Source organism: Pteropus medius, unplaced genomic scaffold, assembly GCF_902729225.1.
Source record: "Pteropus medius unplaced genomic scaffold, Ma_sr-lr_union100, whole genome shotgun sequence".
NCBI lineage: Eukaryota > Metazoa > Chordata > Mammalia > Chiroptera > Pteropodidae > Pteropus > Pteropus medius.
The window spans coordinates 11721249-11748318 of NW_024345601.1; the positions used below are offsets into that span (position 1 = coordinate 11721249).

A 27070-nucleotide genomic window follows, 5' to 3' on the forward strand; every position below is an offset into this window, starting at 1 on the left:
AGACCTGTACCCCACTCCTCCCATCTCCTTTTCCTTTTCCATGCTCCCTAGACTCCAACCACATGGACTTCCTTTCTGGTCCTCACAGAGGCCATTCATCACTCTGCCTCAGGGCCTTTGCATATACCATTTCCCTATTTTGGACTGCTCTTCCCTAAATATCTGCATGACTCTACATCTGCAGATCGCTGTTCACATGTCACCACATCGAGAGGCCCCTTATTGTCGCTCATTACAAAACAGATACCACCACCATCAGTAGGGTCTTTCACCTCACCTACTCTATTTTTTCTATTCAAAACACAACAATATCTGATATCTAATATTTTGTATATTTTGTTTATATTTATTTTCTATAGCTGTCCTCCAGAATAGCAACTTTGTGTGTTTGTTTTCTGCTGTGGCTCTGTCACGTAAAACATGTGTGACACAAAGTTGGCGCTCAATACATTCTTGTGTAGAATGAATGAATGTCTCCTTCTCACTTTTCTGCAATGAAGGAATTAACAGAGTAATCCATACATGACGGTGGTCTTATGTGTTGGTGACTTGGGGATAGAAAACAATTTAAACAGAACATTAACATTTACAATACAAAGAGAATAAACTAGGATAAATATAGCCTCCTCTTTCCTCACCAATGGATTAGCTATTAGTTATTTCACTGTGTCCCTGCTAGACTAGATACTATACAGAATTCAGTAATGGATAAAGCACAAGCTCCGCACTAAAAAAAAAACAAAAAACAAAAAACTCAAATCCAGCAGAGTAGAAGACATAGATAGAAAATTTAACACAAGCAGTTTAATATTTTATAGGAATCTAGAGATAGAGGAGATGACTCTTACCCAGGGGAGACCAGGGCAGGAAGGCTTCCTAGAGAGAACTTTGGAGCTGGGCCTTAAAGGATAAAGACTCTTATTAGGTGAAATGAGTAAAGGGGACCTCAGGATTAGGAAACGTGACGTGTAATGTCTGAGGGTTGGATGACTGTATGTGATCAGCAGGCAGCAGTCAAGTCACCATTTTGCTTAAGAAAATGTAAACCACTTCATACAAGCCTCCTTCTTAATCCATTAAAAGACAGGCCTCTAATCACTGAAAGGATATTCATGGTATCTTTGAATAAGACTAACTCTCAAGTGAGACAAATGTAACACCAAAGCTCACAGAAGGCTTTACTTTTTTAGCCTCTTTTGTGTCCATCCTTGGTGGGGAGCCATGTGACTAATTCCAGCCAATGGGCTCTCATGGACCTTCTGGGTTTAAATATATACCTATCCTTCTCTAGGCACCTTAGACCATTTGCAAAAATGGCCACAAACTCTTCTTCTCCCTTTATCATGCACCTTTGCAATGTGATTCTGCAGCTGCTCCACCAAGATGTAGAAACTATTTCTCCATATGGATCTTGGATTCGGGTTTGGGCATGTGACGTGTTTTGATGCAAATTAGATGCTTGAAAAGCAGTTGAACATTGGGGCTTTATTTCTTGTTTCTCTTTGGAACCCTGAGACTACCATGTTAAAATGTCTAAGAAAGCCTGCTGGAAGATGAGAGGCCACATGGAGAGAAGCTTCTTTCAACCCAGCCATCCTGGCTGAAGCCCCAAACATGTGAGTAAGGCCGTCCTATTTCCCAGTCTTAATCTAGCCAGCCCAGACTAGTAAAGCTGCCTAACTAGCACCACGGAATTGTAAGAAATAAGACAGAATTGTTTTTTAAACTCATAGAAATTTGAGGTGGTTTGTTACATAGACTAACTGGTATGCCTGCTAAAATAAGAATAAATGAGATAAGAGTTCTCTACATGGCTCCACGAGTAAGTGCGTATTCTGATTATGGTATGTAAATGATGCTATTAAAGAAAATTGAGGAGATCCAAGAAAGAGTAAAGGGAGTCTAGAAAAAAAAAAAGAGAGAGAGAGAGAGAGCAATTAGAAACTAGCAAAGTAAGTATGGGAGTGTGAGTATGGGAGTATAATAAAATTAAAGTCAGCTACCTGTGACTATTTAAAGCAAGGCCTCTAAACCGTAATATCACTTTTCTGGATGAGACTAATTATTATGAACACAAAATATAGAAAAAGATATTTCTGTGTCAGGTTGCTCACAGTCCAATGGACAGTGAGCAACCTGACACAGAAATATCTTTTTCTTTCAATTTCCCCCAACTGCATCTCCAAACCCTGTGTCTAGCAGAGTGACTGGTATTTTAATATGTGATTAGAGAAACTTTGATGGAGTGAATAACAGGATGAGGAAAGAAATAACTTGATTATTATGCCATGTTATACATTACAAACAACAAAGTTGTGTTTCTACACTTTATTCCATAACCCTTTTGCTGTCGGGCTTTGCTTTCTCCCAAACTGTTCTTATTTATGGCTCCTATTCTGTTCAGAGCAGTAAGTAAGGCAAAGATTATGTGATAAGTAAGAATCACAAAGGCTCAGAGTGAGGGCATCTGGATTTTAAAATAGCATTTTGTAGCAAGGCTATACAATAGCTATTTTAGAACACTTAGCTGAATTTTTCACTTCTGGATGTTTTACTTTCTATTTAACTTAGATAGCTGATATTGTTTGCAAATTTATGTCAAGATAAAGTCATGTAACATTACATAAAATGTTAGACTGTGTTTAATGCTTCAATATCTTTTTTTTTTCTTTTTTCAGTTAAACTAAATAAGAAAGAACATCAGACATCTAACCATAGACAGTTTTCCCGGGAAGCTAAAATTTAACTTATTCACAACTTAATTTTGAAAATCATTCAGCTCCACATTTCAAACTAAATATATGCTATCATTTTAAAAATAAGAACCTACACTTTTGGAGTAAATTTGGATAATGAAATATTATGTGATAAACATAAAACACTTTAGAATTCACTTGTGTTTATGTATTTATATAGCTTCACAGTTAAGTTGAATTACTTTGAAACTTGTCTGGAGAGTTCTCATTCCATCATTTACACTAATATATAAAATTATTTTAAATGTGCTAATATGCCTAGCCTACAGACCTGGCATATAGCAAGAAAAATTCTATCCCCAAATTTTATTTTACATGCATAATGTCACTTGCATAATAATTTACAGATTCTTAATAGTCATATTTTTTAGTGTTTAACTTTATTTCCAATACTGTATTCTAAAATGTTTTCTCGCCTTTAATCTGTATAAATACTCTGCATCACAGGTACTCTTATTGTGTCTGTTTTGCAGATAGGAAAACAAAGTCTTCGAGCAATTAAATTATTTGTTCAAAGTCACAAAACTATTATATGATGAAGCCAATATCCAAATGATGACGGCCTCATCTCAGTTCACTTAACTTTTAAGAAATGCTGCTTTCACTCAAAATATTAATAGAATGGTGCTTTTAAAAAGTGAACTTCCTAAGAAAGTTTGAAGCATGATTAAATATGAGAAATTAATTTCAGAGAAACTTTCAAAACAGCATTATGTAAAATGTAGTATGCTTCTTTTTTTTTTCTTTTTAACGTCTCATGGAACAGATGTTTCTTTGCCCTTAGCTAACAATCTCCTTCCTGTCTCCTTCCTTCTGAACCATAACGCAAGGAGGCCTCCAGGTGCTGTTATTAAGGATACACATTCGGCATACAAAACCACATTTCTGATATATCACCGTCTGCTAGGATTTATGGTGGATTTAATAGCTGAATTTACTGAAGCTTGCTCAGTGAGGAACTGTGTCTCCCTCCAATTCAATTAGCTCCACTTAGAGTGAAATACCATGAAGGAAAGATGAAGCCGAAGATAAAAAGAGTCAATGAAGAACAAACTAGGTTCACAGCACACATGGAATAAGTCACAAATATAGGTATTTGGGAACATTAAAAATCTGAGCAAGGCAGGCATAAATTTCCTTGCCATTTTTCTTTCCGAAGAGAATGCTTTTCTAGTTGCTAACTCCAACTACCAGAGGATGAGAAAGTCACTGAAATTAAGACAGAAACTCCTGCCTCCCCTGTCCTTCCCACCTTCCCTGCCCATTCCATGTTTCAGGTCAAATAGGGGAATGGAACGTACTTGCCCTTTGATAGGTCTTCCTGCCTCTTCTTCCCAACCTGGAAATCCAATGTGAAGAGTCAATGTTTTGATCCTTTACTAACAATTCAAATTCCCCTGGGAAATGCTAGGAGTAACCAAATAGCTTTGAGCCTGAAAGTCAATGAATCTCTCTCCTGGGGACCAGAAGGCCAGTGACACACTCAAACCAAACTTCTCAGGGGACATGACCTAAATAGCCAATTAATCTTTACCTCTAGAAAATCCACAGCTTCCTCCTCTAGTTAGAGGGCTAATTTTTGTGTACACGAGTCTCTTGGTTCCTTCTGGCTCCTAGCAACCAAACAAGTCCCCATCTCAGCTTATTACAAGTGCCTTGGCTTTACCATCTGTGAAATACAAAAGGAGCTAGCTGGCCAGCAGCCAGTCTATTTGTAGTGGAAAACATGGAACACCCTACACCTCCAACAATAGGGTGGGGTAAAGTCAACTGTGACGAAGCCACAGGATGGAAAGTATAAGGCCATTAAATGTTGTGGTTTCAGAGTTTTTCATAACATGGGCAAATGCTGATAGAATTATTTTAAATGAAAAGGTAGAATGTAAAACACGGTTTCAGCTATTCCAAAAGTAGCACAGAAATAAAATGCAAAAGACTTGAAGGAAAATGTTCAAATGTTAGCTAGGAGTTTCTTTAGGTGAAGATTTTTTGCTAAGATTTTTCTTTTTATAATTTTAAGTACTTTCTAAAGGTTTAAATGATTATTTCTCACTTGGATTTTAAAAATATACTCTAATCTTCCTAAGAGATTATCAAAATGATGACAAGCTCCTGAGAAGTTTAGTAAGTCAATCGTAGATATACTTCTGAAGTATCTTTCATTTCTCAAAGCTCAGTTGAATTTTTTGCTAGTCACTCTTCTTTTATTTTCTTCCTTCCCTATTCTGCCTAAAATGAACCCCCCACTCCACCTAGTTCCCCATCTTACAATCCTGTCTATCCTTTGAAGTCTGGCTCAAATGTCATTTTCCCCTTAAAGTTTTCTCTAAGTCTCGCTTCCCTTGAATCCCACAGCATTTTATACATACTTGTCAAAAGCAATGACCCTTTCCATCCAGCACTACAATTATTTCAAGCTCGTGTCCAATCCTGAAAGAAGTTTTAGATGCCTGGGAATCTGAATTCATCTTTGTATACCCTGCACAATACCTTACACATAGGAAGCATTCAATAAATACATAGAGTTAAAAGAATATAGATGAAACAGAGGTAAAAAAATTAGTAAGTGAATTATTTAATTTTAGATTTAATTTTTTAATATGTCCTTTGAGATTTTCCCAGTCTCTAGCCAAATGTCATACCCCATATTTTGGTGCCCACAGTTTCATTAAGTTATTAGCCATTAGGCTTAGTTGAGGCTGTCCAGCATACAACATATGCATGTTACTTATGCAACCACCAAGGATGAAAATACACGAAAACTTTAAAAAATGTACTAGATGAGGAACTCCATGAGGGCAGGACCTGTGAATATTTCTCATTTTTATGTCCTCCTGGCACATAAGTTCTCAATACACATTTATTAAACAAATGAAAAGAAACGAATGCATGAAACAGGCATTGCATCCGTAAGGTGACCCATGGTAGTCATGGCATGTGTGGACAATGTTCATTTTACATGTCGGCTATCATCTGAATCCCACAATGATTACTATATTAGATGACATGGGAACCCCAGCTCTCATTCTGCTAGTTGTGAGGTCCTGTGCAGCTCCCTCGAGCTGTGTGATGGAGATAATGACATCTACCTGGTAAGACCTTGGTAGGGTGATATTAGATAACTGCAGGCAGATGGCTGAGCACAGCACCCAGCAATGAGTAAAGCATGTCAAGAAAGGCAGCTATAATTGTTATGTGCGAGCCTCTTAGAAAAGCTATGGGTGGATTAGTAAGCAAACATCTCTGCTTGAATCTCTCCTAAAATACAATTTTGGAACTTTATAAATAAACATATTTTCTGTGCTTCTCTTAAGTAAAACTCCTTGACAACTTAGAATACAGTTTCTGGATGTCCTGTTAAACAATGTTACCCTCATACGTAATATTGTTTTTATAAATTAAATCCTGCCTGGAAATCTTGCCAATGGAACATAAATACTGACACTTTTTTAATTTGACTATAATGAAATACACAAGTATGAGAATGGCAAACACCTTCTTTGATTTATAGAGTATTTACGTTTATGGGACAAGGTCACTGACACGTACTAAAGTCTTATAGTTTGCAAGCCACCCCTCCCACCCACCTTTAGTTAACAGAGTTGGGACTGGGAGATTCCATACAACTGGATTTCTGCTTGCTCTGACGTTAGCAAAGTTTCTGTCCTCAGTGTCCAAATCTCCAAGAAAGCAGGTGGAAATATTTGCTCTGAGTGGCTCGTGAGATTTATCTGAATAAAAATAGCATAAAATTATCTTCTAAGGCATGTGGTGGCCGCCTGCAGTCATACATTAGAACAGCGGTACAGTTCTCGATATGTTTACTTTAAGGAAAATCACTTACATGGAGTAAAACCATAAAGAGAACAAACTTTTTGGAAAACAATTTTACTTTATTGTTTCGAAAAAGAAGTGCCTGGCCCGAGTGTCCCTTGAGCTGTGGACTTTAGGCTCCATTCCTTCTAGATAGGAAGGCTGTCCCCAGTCACACATCATGGCACTTGAGGGCCCTTTGGCAATTACTCCCTTTCCCTCCTGCTATGCAGTGAATGGTACTCTAACGGATAGGATTATCGTAAGACTCACAAGGGAACTGTTCTTACTACAAGGAAGACCCTCCCTGACACTCACTAACCATGAAGCATCTAACCAGCAGTCACCCTGTTGTAACTGTAGTGCCCGGTTAACAGCTGAAACGCTAATAATTGGCCTACTGTGGGAAATTTGGAATCGAAGGTCAGATAGTGGCTTGAAAGTGTGCGTCTATAATCTGTTTTTGCCTTAACTATAACCGCAGCAGGGAAACTGCATGGGCCGAGACGTCAGTACTCTTGTATTCTCAGGAAAAGAAACAAAGCTGCTCTTTTTAGAAAATCAAATTTTTGTCTACAAATTGAAACAGCAAAGTTCTCTTCTGTTTTGCTCAGGCCTGTTTGACTTATCTATGGAAACAGTGCATGCTTTTTAAAAATTGGGCTGAGCAGTCATTCAATATTATGTTGCTAAGAACTAGTCCTTTTGAGGTTAAACATGTTTACTCTGCATAAAAGGTAAAATTTTACTCAGTTATATCCTGTGACTAATATAGAGTGAATCTATTTCTCCTTAAGCATGAGAGAAATATGATGGTGACACACTGGACTGGGTTGAGAAGCTGGCTGATGGGCGCCCAGTCCAGGGCTTTTCAGCTTCACCTTGTATCTGGATCACCTGGGGAGACTGTTAAAATGGCCGGTCCTATCCAGCAGATATGAGGTGGTGCCTGAAACTGAACATTTCTAACAAGCTCCCTGGTGATCTCAGTGTCCAAATCTCCAAAAGAGAAGGATGGAAATATTAGCTCTGAGTGGCTGGTGAGACTTAATTTAATAAAAGCAGCATAAAGTTACCTTCTAGGGCAACTGCTCCATGGACAGCAGCACAGAATTAACTGGGATTTGAATCTTACTTTTTGGATTGCTTCTTATTGAAGGACTAGTCTGTGGCAGTGAGTGAGAGGCAGGAATAATGTGGTATAATGGGAGGACAGAGCAGGGTGTAGAAATGAAACAGAGCCAAGCTGGAGTTCCAGCTCTACCATTTATAGCCAGATGTCCTTGGGCAACTCCCTGGGTCTTAATTCTTTACTTTGGAAAATGAGACAAATAATCCTTCTTTCATAAAGCATGGGAGAATAAAATATATAAACATGTACACAGAGACTTGATTCTAATAGAGACTCGTGACCTATTGGTTCCTGACAGATTAGCATAACCCATGCATTCCTGCTCTTCTGGGGGCCCATACCTGGCTACATTTACCTGTCTCCCATGCAGTTAGGTAGAGCTGTATGATAGTCCTGGCCTATGAAATGTGAGTGGTAGTGATGTGTTTCATATCTAGGCAGAGCCCATAAAACCCTCCCGCACACAATCATTCCTTTATGCAATTTGCCCCTTCTATGTAGACATCATCCCCAGGGAGAACTTGGAAGCTATATGTTAAAGATAACAGAGCTCTCATCAGCTCAGATCCCTGAATAACAGAAAACCCATGACAGCCCCACCAACCACTATACCTGTCCAATATTGTTAGATGAGAAAAAAATAAACTTGGACCATATTTGAGCGATTATATATTTGTGGCCTTCTTTGTTATAGCAGCTATTCTACCTACAAAATACTGTTCCCATCTTTTTCTGTTCCTCCTTCCTCTTCCTTATCTTCCTACTGTGCCCTCCCCATGAAATAGCCCCACATATACCCTAAATTAGTGTCTTGGTTAAAAACATAAACTTGGAAATGAGAGAAGCAAGGTCCAAGTTCATCGCCATTCTTTCCTTGTTTAGCCCTGGACAAGTATGCCTATATTAATTTCTCAACCTCACTTTCCTCCATGTGGAAGAAATAATCATGTCATTGCTTACCTCTTAGCAAGGTCACATAAGATAATTCCCGTAAAGCAGTACCTCAGCTGAACAAAGTAAGCACTCCACAAACAGGAAGCTATCTTTCTTCTACTCCTGTGGCCTCATAGGAATGGGGTCCCAGTTGATAATAGGCTACCTGCTTCCTCCCCGACAGATAATGCTCTTTAATAAGGAATATCATAAATCATCATTCATGTGGTTGTCAAAACCAGTATTACCCACTGTGGAGTAAAATTCCAAAGAGCCTCCATTGCCCTGAGGGAGTTTCTAACTGTAAAAATGTTTTACAAGCATCTTAAGTGTGGTTATCTCTTACGGTTGAACAAATGAATATTACAAAGCTGAAAGGGAAAGGGAAGAAAAAGATCAAATCATTAGTACAGACTTTTGAAATTTTTACATAAGGCAAGTATTTTATCATTTGAAACCCGGACTGTATAGAAAAAGCAAGACTCTCAGATGATGGATATTTATATGATACATTTATTTGCTCTCTTGAGCCACAGATAAAACCTATCAGCCAGGAGAAAAATCCTAAAGGGAAACATAGTTTCTGTTGCCGAGGTATTCCAGAAATTAAAGGTATAGGAAAAGTACAAGGCACAGTTTTCATAAGACGAATATTTTTCACTTTAAATATAGAATTCCCCATCATAAAACATATTACCCAAGGTTGATGGAAATTACTTTGTTGTTCCAAAGCACAGACATGAAAGCATATATAGCTCGCTCTCTATCTATCTATCTATCTATCTATCTATCTATCTATCTATCTATGATCTATTCAATTTCAAACATGTGTTTACATGTATAAAAATAGAACAAAGTCAGAATTGATTATTTGGGGGTATATTTTGACTTAACACTTAAGGATAGGTCACCCGTTATGCTAGAGAAGATTAGTCTAATTCCTTTTACCCTACTTTTGTATTTCATTCTCTTTCTGATGGCAAACAAGAAGGGTCAGTGGTGCTACTCTTAAGAGGCTGCATGCATGAAAGGTTTACTGAAAGAATCTGCCAAAAGTAACATGAATTCAGGAAGCTATAGCTAGATACTAAAGAAAAGCCAAATGGGCCAGAACACCATAGAAAACTATGTATACCCATTCCTCTAACATTTAATTTGCCATTCCCTTCTATACAGAAATGAACTGTGAGAATAAAAAAATGCTAACCTAGAGCAGGAACTGTGAAATTCTTATTTTATTCTTTAAAATACTCTAAATGCAACTCTTCCCTCTAGCTCCTCTCTCCTGTCCATCCAATCAATTATAAAGTCCTGTTGATTCTATCCCCTGAATCTCCCTCAAATCTTCCCCCTTATTACCCCTACCCCCGCCCCCAGGCTGGGTCCCCATCACTCTTTTTCTGTACTCTCTACACAGAAGCCCAACTAACTTTTCTAAAAATGTAAGTTTTATCATGTCACCTGATGAAAACACTTCAATGGCTCACCACTATCTACAAGACAAAACATTGAATAACACAGCTCTGGCTCTCACATTATACTTTTATCATCCACCCCGAAAACACACACACACACACTCACTCTCTCTCTCTCTCTCCACCCCCAACTACGATGACCAATTCTGTTCATGATGTACCATCTGAATGGAACATTCTTATACCCACTCTTCCTATTTCCCCACTCACCTAATTCCCGCCTATCATCCATGATTTAACACTGATGTCACTGATTCCAGGAAGACTTTTCTAACCACAACGTGGGATAGGGGGTTCGTTTGAGATTCCCTGCTTCTCTCATCTGACCAGTAGCCTCCAATACATGCAAGTATGGACTCTCCTGTCAGCCTGCCTAGATTTGAATCCCAGCTATACCTTTTATAGCCGTGTGACCTTCAGCAAGTTACTTAACCTCTCTGTGCTCTCTTTCCTCATTTGTAAAATTGAGATAATCATGGTGCCTACTTCAATAGAATTGTTTCGAGGATTAAACGAGTTAATATAGAAATGGCTTAGAAGAGAGAGTCTGACATGTTATTATTGCTCGATAAATCTTAGGCGGGAGTAATAATAAAAGCAGCAGTAGAATCAATTCTATGCTCCACCTGCAGGTCTTTCATCTTTGGTTGCATGCTTTTACAAAAACCAGTGTATCATTATCTCACCTGCATGGTACTTGACCTGTGTTGCACATTCAATACCCTGGTCTTTAATAAATATATAGTATCTGAGAATTCAAATCAATCAAAGATTTGCTTCTTCCTGAGTTTTCAGCCTCCTCTAAATTACATGGGTAGATTGTAACTTTGAAATCTTTTCCACACAGAAAATACATAGATAGAGATATAGATATAAATATATAGATATGTAGATATAGATATAAGGACAGATTATAGTACCTGCTCAATATTAGACACTGCTAGGACCCTAGAGACACGAACTTAAATGAGAAAATCATTTTTGTAACCAGAAGCTCATAGGTAAGTCAAATTAACTTCTACCAGTGAACAAGCTGTGAAGGCCTTTTTATTAGACAACAAAGCAAGGTGATCTTGCCCGATATCAGCCAGGACCATGTTTTTATTTTACGGGTATGCTCACCGTAAAACGTGTCACACCTACTCACCCTCCAGAGTGGAACACTCTCAAAAACAGTTTGACTCACGACCCCAAGGGCAGAGCTGCTGCAGCTTATTTGCTTTGCACAGAAGAACCTAGCAAGTATATGACCTGCCACAATGAAATGTACTTAAGAAAGTGCTAAGACAGTGTTGTCCAGGCTTACATTTTATTTGGGGGGAAGGGGCTGCGGGGGGCTTCACTGTCTAAGTTGGAGACACTGCAGCCTTTTGTAAGCACTTTACAGGTGATAACCATGACAGCATGTAAATCACCAGTAATGCTCCTTCTTGTATTTCTCAGAGCCAATCAACATCCTCATTAACAGAGATTTTTTTTTATGTCTTCTAAAGCTCCTATAATGTTTTAGGTGTAAGACCCTGCTCTGATTTAGTTTCATAAAATGATTTTCAAATGATAGAGCAGAACCTCATTACAACAAAGTACTGTTATTAAGAAGGTTTTTATATATCAGATCAAAACATGTCCCTCTAAAATCCAATAAGCACTCACTCTATAAGCCCCAACTAATGTAGGTAGCCTGAACATTAAATGTGACTTCTGATTCCAGGCACAGGTGCTGTAAAGAATTCCACTCTATTTGCATCTGAGCAACCCTTCTTGAAAGAAAAAGCGTTTCTAATTAGTCATCTCACTGGTCCACAAACATTTTATGCAGGATGTATTATTTCCTTATACCTCACATTGTTCAGAAATGATTGACAGAGGTAACTAATCTTTATAAGCTGGTATCATCTTCATTATATATGCACATAATTATACATACACAAAATAGCACTGACAGAGTCAATGTCTCCTAAATGACATCAAGCTTAAATGCAAATGAAAATGCTAAAACTTAGTCATTTAAAGCACTGACTTTGTTACTAGGCAGGCCTGGGTTTATGTTCTTGATGAGCTAAGTGAATCTTGGGAAAGTATCTCATTCTTTCAACCTCAGCTTTCTTACCTGTTAAATGTTGTTAATATACTATCTACCTGATAATGTTGTCAGACATTGAATGTAATATACAAGATGTCTGGGGTAGAACAAGCGGAAGAAAATTTCTTGGTTTCTTCATCCCTGACTGTCCAGCTCAGCCTAAGAAAGTACAGTGATATTAGAGTTCTGCTTTTCAAGTAAGATATAAAATGGACAACCAAGAAATTTGAGAAAATGAATACAGAAAAGAGATGGGGAGCAAGTACTCAAACAGAATGAATCCAAAGCTGGTTAATTACATTCTACCCATTAAGCCCTTTAGAAACCTGAAACTAGATGATGTAACCTTTTCTCCTTTCCTTACCTGTTGGCTAGTTGAGCTTTCTCCAACTATAATCGATAAACCTATTTTTATGGTGAATCATCGAAATATGCTGAAATCTGTCTAGAAGAAAGGCTGTCTGTGAATAGAGTCAAATATGATTGTCCTTGAAATAAAAATTCAGGTGGCCTTCACTGGCCTTTCAGTGCTAATCTGGCACCAATCAACAATTCGTTTTAAAAGAATTTCATCTTTTGGAAAACTTACTGAGGTGGGATGAATAAGCACTTGCTACACTCTAAGCACTTGGTCTAAATATTAGAATGGAAAAAGTTCCATTTCTTGAGATTTGTTTAATTGTCCTGCTCCCATTCAGGAACCATAATTAGACTATATAACCTAACTAATCGTCAATAAAGAACACCTATTTTAAAGTCACCCAGGAAAGGGAAGACATGTACCTTCTTCCTTTCTTTATCATAATTAAGAGGCAAAGTGGGGCTTATAATATCCACACTATTTAAACAAGCATATGGAGATTTTGCAAAAAAGGAAATATGTGATACTCTCAGAATGAAATTCATGAATGGTATACACATACAATGGAATAATACTTATCAATAAAAAGAAATAGATTATCTATACAAACAAAAACATAGTTAAAACTCAAGTGTGTTGTGCTCATGTTAGATTCAGTACACATTGTATGATTTCATTTCTATGCCATTCTGGAAAAAGCAAAAAAGTATTAATGATGGAGAACAAATCAGTGGTTGCCAGGGTTGAGGATAAAGAAAGGGCTTGACTACAAGCAGGCAACAGAAATAAATTTTTTGAAGGGATGGAAGGAACTGTTCTGTATCCTAATGATGTCAGTGGTTACATGACTTAATGTATTTGTCAAAACTCATATAACTTAAACCAAAAACATGAATTTTACTGTCTGTAATTTAAACATAAATTTAAAAAAAGAAAACACGCAATTCACTGTTTATTGAGGCCTAATCTTAACACTATTTTAAAGTGCAGACAGGTGGTTTCTGTTGAAGAAAAAGAGACTTCATTAATAAAATCCTAAGAGAACCTATTTTTCCCCAGCTCTATTGAGGTATAACTGACAAATAAAAACTGTATATATTTAAGGTGCACAGTATGTTTTGATATATATATGCGTTTTGAAATGATTGCCACAAACACAATAGAGCTAAGTAACATATCACCTCACAGTTACCCGTGTGTGTGTGCGTAGCATGATGTGTGTGTGTGTGTGTGTGTGTGTGGTGAGAATACTTAAGATCTACTCTTAGCAAATTTTAAGTATACAACATAATACTAATAACTGCCCCTGGCAACCAGCATTCTACTCTGTTTCTATGAGTTCAATCTTTTTAGATTCCATATATAAGTGAGATCATGCAGTATGTGTCTTTCTATGTCTGGCTTATTTCACTTAGCATAATATCCTCTAGGTTCGTCCACGTTGTTGCAGATAGCAGGGTTTTCTCTTTTTTTTTTATTTAGGCTGAATAATATTCTATTGTGTGTGTGTGTGTGTGTGTGTGTGTGAGAGAGAGAGAGTATAATACACATTTTCTTTATCCATTCATCTGTCGATGGACAATTAGGTTGTTTCTGTACCTTGACTATTGTGAATAATGTTGCAATGAACACAGAAGTGCAGATATTGCTTTGAGATACCGATTTCCTTTCCTTTGGATGTGTACCCAGAAGTGGGACTGCTGAACCACATGGTAGTTCTATTTTTAATTTTTTTGAGAAACAAGAGAACCCTTTTAAAACTATAGTTTATACTGTGGATTGTCTCTCTATTCCATTCCACCCTTCCTCACTTAGGGAGGCCAGAGAACTAAATGCTAAATTTCCAAGACTTCTTTGTAGCTGGATTCCAATGGAACTGGAACTGATTAGAAGCACTTAGATATCTGAAGGGCAGTGGCCATCTTCCTGCTGATGCTGCTCCTGGTAAGCGAGGTTTAAAAGACAAAGGCTTTAGAGAGTATTTTGGCAGTAACAGTAACAGTGGCATGCCCCTGAACTCACTATTCTTTATTCTCTAACATGTCAGGCCATTTCATAAGCACCCAATCCCCTGTATTAAATCTTTTCTGGTTGAAACACCTAGATGTGTTTCTTTCTTTTGCCTCCATCTCTGTTGATATCAAAACCAGTTTATTTATACAATGGCCTCGTGTCATACTGCCTAAAGACGAGCTTATTTGGAAGTTTCAGAAAAGTTCCATTTAAATTCAGCAATCCAAGGCCAAAGTGAGCTACCTTCTGTTTTCTAGATTTTTCAGCACCATTCAGTCCTTGTTCACTGTGTTGGAATGATGATATATGTTAGCTTAAGAAATTATCTCTTATAGGTGACAGCTCTAGGCTGATAATCACATAGTATTAAACGTAACCAAAGATAGACTCTATTTCTTAGGTATCTCGAACAAAATCTCAGAATTGAGCTTTAAAATTCTAGTTGGTCAGATTCAGGTATTCTGTCCATTTGACCCCTAGCAATAGGAGGTCATGGCCCAGGTCATTCCCATCACTAACAAATGAAGATACAACATAAAACCTTTTACCTACTGGCAATTGTTAGCATGTTCTTCATAGGCTTTTCTGTTGTTCATTACCTGTGGATTTTAAATGTATTGTTCCTTCTCTGTTAATAATTAGCCACATTAGTTACACCTAAAATAAGTGCTGCAGACTTGTTTAAAAAAATTCCCATGAGGCTTGGCAAACATAGCCTGAAATAGTATTAGGAATAAATTTAATGTTTGGATGCCTAGGGACTGAGCTGCCTACATTGTTATACCTCTAGGGAAGATACTTGAGCAAATTCAATATGTGTAACCACCTTGCTTAAATGCTAAAACAAGCACAGCATTTTGGACAAAGTATGTAATGACCAGGTTCAAAGGAAATGCATTAATGAGGTTAAGGGTCATGAATGTGTGGTTGAAAATGCCTTGCACAAAAGGTGTACAGTATATTTTTATGAAGGGAATGAATAAGAGTACATGTATTTTGGGCTCTATAGGAGTGAAAAAGGTTTGTCTGAGCTCATTAGATGGTTTGTCTCTAAAGCAAGGGTTGCTCATGGCATGGATTTTGGTCATCATTGCCCTTTAATATCATTCACCCTTCGATTGATAAAAGTGGCCTGATGCTCATCTTGAAATCTTCCCCTCTCCTGCTCTCAGTTTCTGAGGTTCCAGTGACACTAACTGCAGAAGTGAAGCTTGTAAACTGGGCTATGCTCTCCCACAGCTAGGGATGGAATGCTCTTGCTTCGGGAATGGACAGAATACTGGATCTGATCATTCGAGATTAACAAACTCAATTCTGAGGCTTTGTTTGAGATTCCTGGGATGTAGAGTTCTTTCTTCTGCTAGTTTTGATACCACAGGTAATCAGCCTAGAGCTAGCAATGACTAATATGCAAAGCCAGAGAACTACCCAAACATAGTAAAAGGAATATTAGAGAGACAGAAAGAAACCATGTACAATCAGACTGATAGAGACCCTGGAACAAGCTATGTCTGAAGCACCTTTTCAGCTGTATGAACCAAAAAGTTATCCTTTTCTTGCTTAAAACTCTCAAAGTCAACATATAACTTTTATTAGTTCATTTATTTATATAAAGAGCCTTAATTGAAACAATAGCCTTCGGCCTCAAGTGTATATTTATGTGTATATTTTCATATTTCCAGAGCAAAGATTCTTCAGCTTTCATGAGGTTCTCAAATGAGTTGTAATCCCCCCAAAGGTCAAAAACTGCTCTTGTAGAGAAAAGAAATACCTCAAAATTTGACAAAAAAAAAAAAAGATAAAAATTATACTTTTTGGCATATTCTTATTTTTTCAAATAATAAAGAATTTGACCGATTTCTACTTCTAAATAGAAAAAAGAGATACGAAATAATCATGGAAGATCAAAGTTTTAAGATTTTTGTTGCTCTAGGTGTTCTTATTTTTAGAGACACCACTTCAAATAATTTCAAACATACTGAGTGGCACCCATAGCAAATGTAGTTTATATGTAAGTACATAAGACAGAATTCCTGAAAAGTAGAGTGTCTGAAATTTATCTTTTTAGACTTCAAAGTCCAAAACACTAATGGTATGAATTTCTGAATTGCTGCCAAAGATATTCTACCCAGTGAGCTTCTTGAGGGTGTCTATATTCTAAAGAAGCAATCTAGTCATTTTTTTTATAATCAAAAGTTGTCGGTTTAGCTCCAAAAGAGCTTAAGCTTTATTAAAAAATTTTTTCTAAAGACTTAAAAACTTTATGAGCTGGACCTAAAAACAGAGGTAGGACAGTGATTTGATATATAAGTGACATTTATTGACATCAAGATGGCTATCTAATTAAGAGTGAACTTATTGATACTTCTGTTTCAGCAAAGATTTTAACATCTTCATTGCTTTTCTCTTTCCCTTTTTCATCCCACCGATCACTGTGACCACACAGGGCACATGGTTTCCACATCGGTCACAGGCCTATCTCTCCACCCTCGTCCTGGACCTTAATTTCCAGTAGAAACACCTTCAAAAACAGAGCAGTGAGGGCAGGGGAAGCCTCTCCTTGAAGCTCAGCCAAAACCATTTACCTGCCAAAGGAAAACTGTCAGGCACCTGTGGAAAAAGCCATCTCAACAATCCTAATCTGTAGCTAGTTCCTAACCTGCTCCTCCATCTAATCAGCATTTCTCAAATGTTAAAGCCCTATGATTATTGGGGATCATGTGAGCTGCCAGTATCTGACTCAATAGGACTGCTGTAGAGCCTGAGATTCTGAGTTTCTAAGCTCCCAAGTGATGCAGATGCTGCAGGTCCATGAACCACACTTTCAATAGCAAGGTGCTAGATATTATCTTTGGTGGAAAAGAAAACAAAGTGATGCTGAATGTTCCCTGTCCTATATCTTCTAAGGCATCAGTGGCAGTGGTCAATTTAGGAGAGCCCATCAATTCTTTCTTTGATAATTATTATCAGATCACTATCTACAGGGTATCAATGACACCCTTATCTGTGCTGGGACCTTTCCCCTGGTCAGAGCTGACTGGACCAAGAATAGACATGTGCTCAACACTGAGCCAACCAGCTTCTTCTTCTCTTGAGAGTTTGGGATTGGATTTCAGAGCTGCCAGTCATGAGTTCCTCGAATTAGGAGATGCAAACATGCAGTCATTGTATCTCATGTGGAAAGAGAAATAGGGACTGAGAAAAACAGCACTGGAGGAGCAGGGATAAGAAAGCACCTGAAAATCAGGGGCTGCCTGGATTCTTGAAAGCTTCTAGTTTATATTTTCTGATCCTTCCTTTATTACTCTGAGATTCTTGGAAACAGCCCTGTATCCTTTCAATAAATTATTATTCTTGAGAGAGAGCCTACACATTCTAATGCCAAGGGAATGTAGTTTTACTTTTGGTCAGAGAATACATAACATGTCAGTCAAGAAGTTCTAGGAAACACCCAGGCTCTGTCCCAGAGGTCAGGATCTTAAAGAATAAATACTTCATGTCCGTATCCAACAGTGGCGGGCAGGTTCCTGGGGTTACCTGCAGGTCACTAAACAGGGGCTTTCATTTTCTCATGGAATGTCAGACAGGGTCCACTCTTCAAAGTCCTCTAATAATTAAGATTCTGTTTACTTCAGTCTACTTCCTTCCTTCCCATCTCCCTCAACCTTGCTATCCTTACATTCGAAGTAAAAAAAAAATCCTGCCTAGTCATCCATCTTTCATAATTTATGCACGTGACTTCCATCTTACCCCATGGGAGACAAGCGGCTGGACCACAGATGGCATCTAGGAAGTGGGAGCTATAATTTTTATAAATTCCTTTCTCCCCTCAATCACTCTCCTATATAATAGTATGATCCTCCCAATCCTGCCTTATCATACTCTTTCTTATGACGATCTTTGCAAATGTCTCTGATCTTCCACTTTTTGAAAAATTTAGTAGTTCTCCTCAGATGGCACCAGATCCTGGATTCTTATTTACCATAAAAACTATTACTTCCCCCACCCACCCCACCCATTCATTCACTTAACTGTAGAAGACATCATTTCACACACCTGGCTTTCCCTAGCCACCACCATATCCCATCTTTCATGAACTGTATCAGACTTGGCCCAGGTGGAATTCACCTAGATAATGTTAGTTTACACCAAATGAGTCATTAAAGATAAATAACCTGGCAAAGATGAACCTGCCCTGAGACAAAGACAGATTTTAGATTTCATGTGTGTCCTAAGACTCAAGGTTATAGTTCCATGCCACTTTGCATTAATGAAGTTTCTGTTTTTTCACCTACTGGTGGGTACAAAAGTGCACAATCAGTTTGTTTTCACAAAAGATGTGTCCTTGGACATGTCTTCCCCAACTACAGGAAATACTTCCATTCACCCAATATTAAGAGCTTAGAAAATCGCTATTGAATATGACAAGGTAAACATTTTGTTATCGTTTTACTTATGGTATCAATTTTACACTCAAACTGAAGCAGAGGAATAACTATGTTCAATCCCAATCACAATAAAAATGCAGTATATTCATTTGCAATTTAAACTCAGAATATTTTTAATTCATGCTCTTCAATTTCTAAGTTCTTTGGGGAAAAATACATATACATACTATATGTCCAAAGTTTTAATACATAGTTTATGAATATGTCTGGAAATACTAGAAATAAACACAACAAAATGTTATTAGTGGTTATGTCTGGATGATAGAATAACAGTAAGTATTTTGTTTCTTTTTACTTTTATGAATTTTAAGTCTTTTCAATGTACATGAACATTTATAATTAGAGAAAAAGTAAACATTATATATTTAGTCTACATTCAGCAATTGTATTCTCAATTACAATGTATGGATGTGAAAGTTGGACAGTGAAGAAGGCTGATGGGAAAAAAACTGATTCACTTAAAATCTGGTGTTGAAGGACAGTTCTATAGATACCCTGGTCCACCAGAAAGATGAACAAATGGGTCCTAGAGCAAATTAAGCCCGAAACATCTCTGAAGGAAAAAAATGACAAGACTTCATCTGTCCAACTTTGTGGCATCATGAGAGGGCAGGGTTCTTTGGAAAAGACAATAATGCTGGGAAAAATAGAAAGCAGCAAGTAAAGTGAAAGACCAAATATGAGATGGATTAATTGCATAAAAGACTCCAAAGGCATAAGTCTACAGGAACTGAGCAGGGCTGTTGAGGACAGGACATGTGGGCATCACTCATTTACAGGGTAACCCGGTGTCGAAGCAGACTCAAAGGCCCGCACTCACACATTCAGCAAATTAAAAATTTTCATGCATCTCCTTTGTTTTGACTATCCTGCTGGAAGCACAGTTCACTACATTAATTTGATTTGCTCACATGTTTCTTAAATTATGTGTTAGAAATAAAGCACACTAGACCGAGACTGCTGAATTCTTTCAGAGTGCCTTAGACTGAAAGGATGACGTAAAAGATTTGTAGGTTTGGTTTGGAAGTGATAACGCTTGCCTCTTGGACTAATATATTTGTGGGGGGAGAAGGAAAATGATGACTTTAATACTTTTTTGTCTAATGTATTCTTTTTTTTAAAGTTCTAAACAGATTGCTTCCTACCTACTAAGACAATGTGTTCTGTTCTAAGAAAGCCCTGCCTATTAGAACATATTTAAATATTTGTCTCTTCAATTATTTTAATTTGGAAAATACAGAAAATGATCAAAGCTAATTAAATAATACTTTCATGATCATCTTTTTCAGAAAATTTATAAAGCAAAAATATAAAGTCCCCTCCTTCCTCCCTTCCAATCAGACTTCTGAGAGACAATGCCACCAGTTATTGTATATGCCTATGTTCATGTGTATATATATATATATATATATCATGTTTATGTGTATGGAAGCATATATATGTACGTGTACATGTACATGATTATAAAATAGGTATATAAATGTGTATACTTTTTAAAAAATCAAAATGACAAGCTTTACATAGTTGTCACAGTTTGCATTTTTCAGAACACAAAAAACACATATCTCAAAGTGAGCCATTGAAATGAATGGCATACACCTTTTTAAACGTAATATTGCCAAATTATCCAAAAAAAGAAAACTTACAAGATATCCTTCACTTAAAAACTTTTTTAAAAAGATCATGATTATTTTTATTATGAAAGTAATAAAAATTAAAATTAAAATACTCCAGGAGCCTGGGGAGGAAGGTAAAAATACCTTTGAAGTATATGGTGGGTTGTTTTTTTTCCTTAAACTGGGTGGTGATTAAGTGTTTATCATCTTGTTATTCCTCATGCTTTTCATATGTCGTACAAACACCCTTTGAAACTGCTCAATAGTTAATAAAAATAATTTTCTAAAAGATAAAAGTTATAAAACAGAAAGCTTTCCTTTCCCCCTGTGCTCAGTGCTCAATGGTATAAATAAATTGATCATTTCTGATTTTGGTTCCTCTAGTGTACCTCCATATCCCTAGAACAAAGATTATTAGAAACAGTGAGCCACATGTGTAATTTAAATTTTTCTAGTAGTCATGTTAAAAACAATAAAAAGAAAATGATAAAATTAATTTTAGCAATATGATTTAACCAAATATAACCAAAGTATTATCAGTTTAACATGTTCAACATGTGAGCAATCTACAAATTATTAAGATAGTCTACATTTTTTTATACCAAGTCTTTGAAATCTGGCATATAGTCTATACTCATAGCACACCTCAGTTAGAATTAGCCACATTTCGACTGCTCAACACCACATGTGTCCAGTGGCTACTGAATTGCAAAACGAACCTCTAGATAATGTACTAAACCTCTATTTCTTGATTTGTCAACTTAAAAATTATCATTTGACTCCACAGTAGACAATTCTCTCCATTTTTTCCTTCTTTCAATTTCTGCTAGTATTATTTCAATATTTTGTTTTTCAAATGACCTTTAGCCTTGTATTTAAACCTCTTTCTTAATTCACCAAACCGAGACAGTCTTATCTCCCCTCGTCTGTACAATGAGAAATTAAGTTCCCTCTAGTTCCCTTCACCTCTCTTCCCCTTCTTGTCTCCCAAACTTTCTCCAGAAAACTATTACTCTTACATTGTCAAAGTTTGACCATTTATACCTTGTTCTATACTATAACTTTTTTATATACCGATTTTGTAAACTGGAAATGAGTAACATTCACAATATTAAAAATACATATTATTTTCTGCAGCAAGGAGTGCATATGAATGCAGAGAAGGCCACAGGACACTGTCAGTAAACCTGCGCTGTTCAAAGAACTGTAACAAGGAAAGCAAAGAAGAGGGGGCCCTACTTAAATAGTGTAATTTCACCTGCTCATTGAGAAGATTCAGTTTTATCACACATGGTGTTGCAGAAATTTCATATGCTTTTAAGATTCCAGAGTTCCTCATCTTTTCTTTCAGTCGCTATACTTTTTTTAAAGTCATCTATTATACTTTAATTTCCAAGAATTCTTTCTTGCTCTTCAACTATTTCTCTTCCACAGAAGTCTGTTGTTCTTAACTATCCCCGATGATGAAATTTATAATTGTTTTATGGGTTTATCTCTTTGCTGATTTATTTCTGTTTCTTCTGGTTCAGTTGTAGGTTTATTCACGTTGATCATTCTCTTTTGTAGCTGTTTGTTTTTCCCCTAATATCTGTTGATTCTAGTTTTTTCGATCATGTTAATGTGTGATCCAGAAGCCAAAGAGGAATCAGATCCAAATACTTATCTACCTGTCTTCTCCATTTCTACTCACCAAAATGTGGACCATTTAACTTCTGGTCACCTCTGAAACAGATTTGGGTGATCCTTAATCCCGGTGCCTCAAAGAACCATGAACCATTTGGATTTAAAACTGGGTTTTCCTGCTGCAGTTTCAAGAGTATGGCAGATGATGATCTAATGGACGTTATTTCGGGGTCAGGTTTTATGTGACAGAGAAAGGGTAGTGGTCATGACTTAGTCATAATGACGACATGGAAACAGATACTGGAATTAATTCAGTATTACAGAACTTTGTTGAAGCAAAACTCAATCAATTAATGAATTGATTCATTGATTGCTATTGATTCATTGATTCATGCTATTCCATTTTAAGATTCATTGATTCATGCTATTCCATTTTAAGATATCCTACCAAAGCAAAAAGACATTTAAAACTGTGTGATTACCTTCATCCTTTCTGATTATTGTTGTCTGTGCTAAAGAACAAGTAAACGACCTGTTTCTAGAAAGAGAGTAAATACCACCTCAGAGAGGAGGACAAGAATCCCAAGATACATAATAAAACTAAAATGGTCTCTGTGTGCCTAGTGAAAAGCTTTTCTTTCAAGTTTGTATCAGAACCACATTTTTAAAAAAGTTACCAGGTAACTATTCTCTCTTAAAGTATTCTGAGTTCACCACTGCCTCGCCATGAACTCTTGCTCTAATGTAAAATCATCCCCCATTAGAACAAAGACTTGCTCACAAAGCTATGAGTGCAAGTTGCTTTTCATGTATTTCAACTTCACTCTTTCCTCAAACCTTGCTAACCCACGTATTAAGAGTCACAGCTGAACAAAGTCCTCCAAAACTAAAATCCTCAGGAAAATATATTTCTGAAGTCAATTCTCAAGTGACTATAGATGCATATTATACAACATCTACATAAAAATTTGAATAACGTTATTTAATTTTCCAACTCAGATAGAAAACACTGCTAACACTGGGGATACTTAAAAAGATATGCTGCCCAGAGGAGAAGACTGTACAATGTTAAATATCTGTAATAAAATGTAACAGCCACCAAAACAGGACCAGATGCCTCAGCAGATGGTGCAACTTGCCCACCCAACATCCTTTCCCCTGATTTCAGTGGGTGATGAAAATGAACTACAACTAAAATATACTTGCTAAAAATACTTGCTTCTTGATGCTTCCTTATAATTAGAGGTAGACTTGTGACTCTGATTATCCAATGAGAAATATGTTGAGATTTGGGAGGTAAATTTCTGCTTTTCTAATATAGATACAATCACTCCCTGTTCTTTCTTTTGTTTTCTCCTGAGACCATGCATGTGATACCTGGAGATGCCACACTTATCTTGTAGCTATGAGCTTCAGGATGAAGGTTTACCAACTAAGGAAGGTGGAGATTAAATATAAACAGAGGTTAAATCCTTCAGGAAGCAATTTAGCTCTTGAACCAGCCCTGGACTACCTATCTCTGAACTTCTCATTATGTGGGACAAATATGAATCTATGTATTTAAATACTTTCTGGTTCACAGAACTCATTCCTGAGCAATGCACTAGTAATATCTGAACTTTAGTTGACCCTTCTGTCATCTGTATACAATGACTTTAATGCTTGACAAAAATGGAAATGAATTTCTCCTCTATAAAACTTCTTTTAAATCTTAGATACGGGCCCATAATCCCTTACAGATATCCCTTGAGGGCTGATATGTTTCAAATTCAGAAAAGTACTATGGTATACATATTATACATTATGCAATAGTCTCAACAGATCAAGGCATCACCCTTTCAGTCCAGGGGTTGACACACCATGGCTAGTGGGCCAAGTCTAACCTGCCACCTATTTTTGTAAATAAAGTTTTATTGAAACACAGCCATGCTTTCATTTACATATTGTCTCAGGCTGCTTTCCTGGTAGCTATAATGACAGAGTTGAGTAGTTGCCACAAAGACAGTATTCTCCACAAAATCTAAAATATCTGCTATCTGGCCCTGTATAGAAAAAGTTTTCTGATCCCTAGCAAATATACCAGTATTTATTCAGTGACACCTATGGCTAGTCACTCTAAGTGGGACAAATAAAGACTATTTTTAATGTGTTGGTTCTGGCATAATTTTGACACTGAATTCATGCCAAACTTAAGGAAAAACTAAGTTTTCAAAGCTTTCATGCTTTCAGAATTTTGGAAAAATAAACTGAAGATCTGTAGTAAAGAGGAGAGAGGAGCAGTATATCACGCTGATTTAACAAATTGTGGATGGTTCAACTCACTGGCTAATCCTTTAATGTCTGAAAGCCAAGAGACTTTGGGTATATATTGCTCTTCTCTGAGTTTGTTTTCAAATTTGTCTAATGGGACCAAACTATTACCAACTGTGCCTAGGGCCACAGAGGATGGTGGGATTATTTGTGAAAGTGCTATAAACATGGCAAGGCACAACACACCCAGGCGTTATGCATGTTATTGGGCAAATGAGACATACTTCATTATGCGTGCAGGAATAAATATGTATTTTACTAGATATTGTGTGCATTTAATTATTTGACTGAATAGAGTGTTTTATTGAAGAAATGTCAAAATTTCTCTGGCCCTCCGAAATGTTAGGTGGTTCCTAATGATATTTCCTAATTCTAATAATAGGAAGTTAATATTATACTTCTAATATTTTGATGTTCTACACATAATTTGAGTCATATGAACCATATTTTTCAGGGAGCTTTTCTGAACAGCCACTGGACCAAATTTAACAACTATCCAAATACTTCATGGAGACTTTACCATTTTCATTTTTACTGCAATGTAAGTATTAGAGAAAATTATACAAATGCAATAGATTTTTAAGTAAGACTTTTAATACTTTTAATCCTATATTACAACTTTTATATTTTCTAATCTAGGGCTTTTTAAAATCATAGAATCTATATAGTTAAAATACTGACAATTTTCAAATGTAGTATGAAGGATTGATTTTGTTGGCTCATTTCTATATTTCTCCAAGTGCTCAGTCTTTACACACTTATTTATACAATTCAGACTAAAAATATTTACATTGATTTCCAGGAACTGAAAGGGCTTTCTTAAAATTTAGTTCTCTTTGAATAAATAGACTAATTTATAGTTGTTTTATTTATCACACTGTCTAAATGTTGCACAACTTTAACTTTAGAGAAGTCTTTTCTGGATTTGACAGCAATTATACTCATCAAGGAAATGTATCCTGTACAGAAGCTCCTCTACCAAGAAATGGGTTAGATTTCAAAAGGCTATTAGTCTCTTTGTTCTCAAGTCCAAGGGAAAACAAATGGCATGTCTTAGAGCTGAGCAAACTGAATACGTGTGCTTTAACCTATTTCATCAAGTATGTCCTGCTATTGGTCCCTCTTTAAAAGAGAAACTCAGTAGGTCTAATTTGCCACATGTAAATGCATAAGCTTATGTTCTAGGGTATGGACACATTTTGGGTCTTCAGGAATCAAAGAAAGGCACATGGGCAGCTTAAACAGTACCCAGATATGGTCATAAAATCAGTTTGAGCTCATCAATTTCAAGCTGCTTTAAATGAGCAGAGTTCATACCCATCTCTTTTGAGCTTATCATCAGGAAAGAGGCAAAACATAATGAGCAAAACAAAGGCAGAATTATGAACATCTGAAAGAAATTAAGTCTGGAAACGTGTAAGATGGCATCTGGGAAGTGTAAAAACTAAGAAAAGGCCACTGTCTATGAAACACTGATGAAGAGTCATGAATAACAGGACAACAAAGAAGCGAGATGCATTTTCACTGGGGCTAGAACAAGGATGAGGAACTAAAAGAAACTGGAAGTCCTTGATGGCTTTCTGGAGTGGGTTTGAATATGTACACGATTTGGGCTAAAAATCTTTATACTTTAATAATGATTTCCAAAACTGATAGGATTCTCTGAAGATTTAGTTCTCTTCGAATAAATAGTTGTTTTAGTTATCACACTGCCTAAATGCTGCACAGCCTATATTTATCAGCACAGAATAGAAGCTCTAACCTGTTGGCTACCTAGGAGAATAAGGAAGATAAGCATAGTGAAACTGTTGACAGGGAAACAAAGAGAGTTAGCTTGTGATTGAATGAAGAAAGGAGACTAAGAAAGTGTGACCTAAGCAAGTATAGCAGATTCCAGCCAGATCCCTCTCCCTGCTTGTAATATCCACAGAACAGAGAAAAGCATGTATAGAAACCACTGTTGGTTATTTACTCAAGAGCATCTACTACAATACTATTTGGGATGCAATGCATCTGATTTGAGGAAATGAATCAAGATTAGTCTAGACCAGTGGTTCTCAAACTTGGCTGCATATTAGAATAACCTGGAAAGCCTCACTTAAATATTGATGCCTAGACCCCACCACAGAAAGTCTGATTGCAAGGTTCCAGAATGGGGTGTAAGCATCTGTGTTTTCCAAAGTTCCCACCATTATTCCAAAATACAGCCAAAGCTGAAAACAGCTTAGACAAGTTTTGTTCCAACTTTAATGTGCATTAAATTAACATACAGATTTTTGATTGACTAGATCTAGGATGGGACCCTAGATTCAGCAGTTCTAACAAACCCTCAGACGATTCTGTTACTGGTCCCCGGACCATACTTTGAGTAATGAGGGCCTATTCCTGCACTGTCTGACACAACAGCTACTAGCCAAATGTGGCTGTTTAGCACTTGAAATGTGACTGGTGTGACTGAGGAACCAAATTTTTTATTTAGTTTAAATTTAAAATCTAAAACTTGATTT

The 27070-nt window shown here is 36.8% G+C and overlaps 1 protein-coding gene across 2 annotated transcripts in view; it reads right to left on the minus strand.

The window, feature by feature from the left end:
* The window catches only part of PLCB4 (phospholipase C beta 4), a 376819-nt gene that overhangs the window by 181227 nt on the left and 168522 nt on the right, over positions 1–27070 (minus strand). The window contains exon 1 of one of the 2 annotated variants that reach the window (XM_039874510.1): positions 4058–6584. The exons of the other annotated variant lie outside the window; for it this stretch is intronic. The gene's annotated coding sequence lies outside the window, so the exon portion shown is untranslated. Of the gene's footprint in view, positions 1–4057; positions 6585–27070 lie in introns of those variants that run through there. 2 annotated transcript variants of the gene reach the window in all.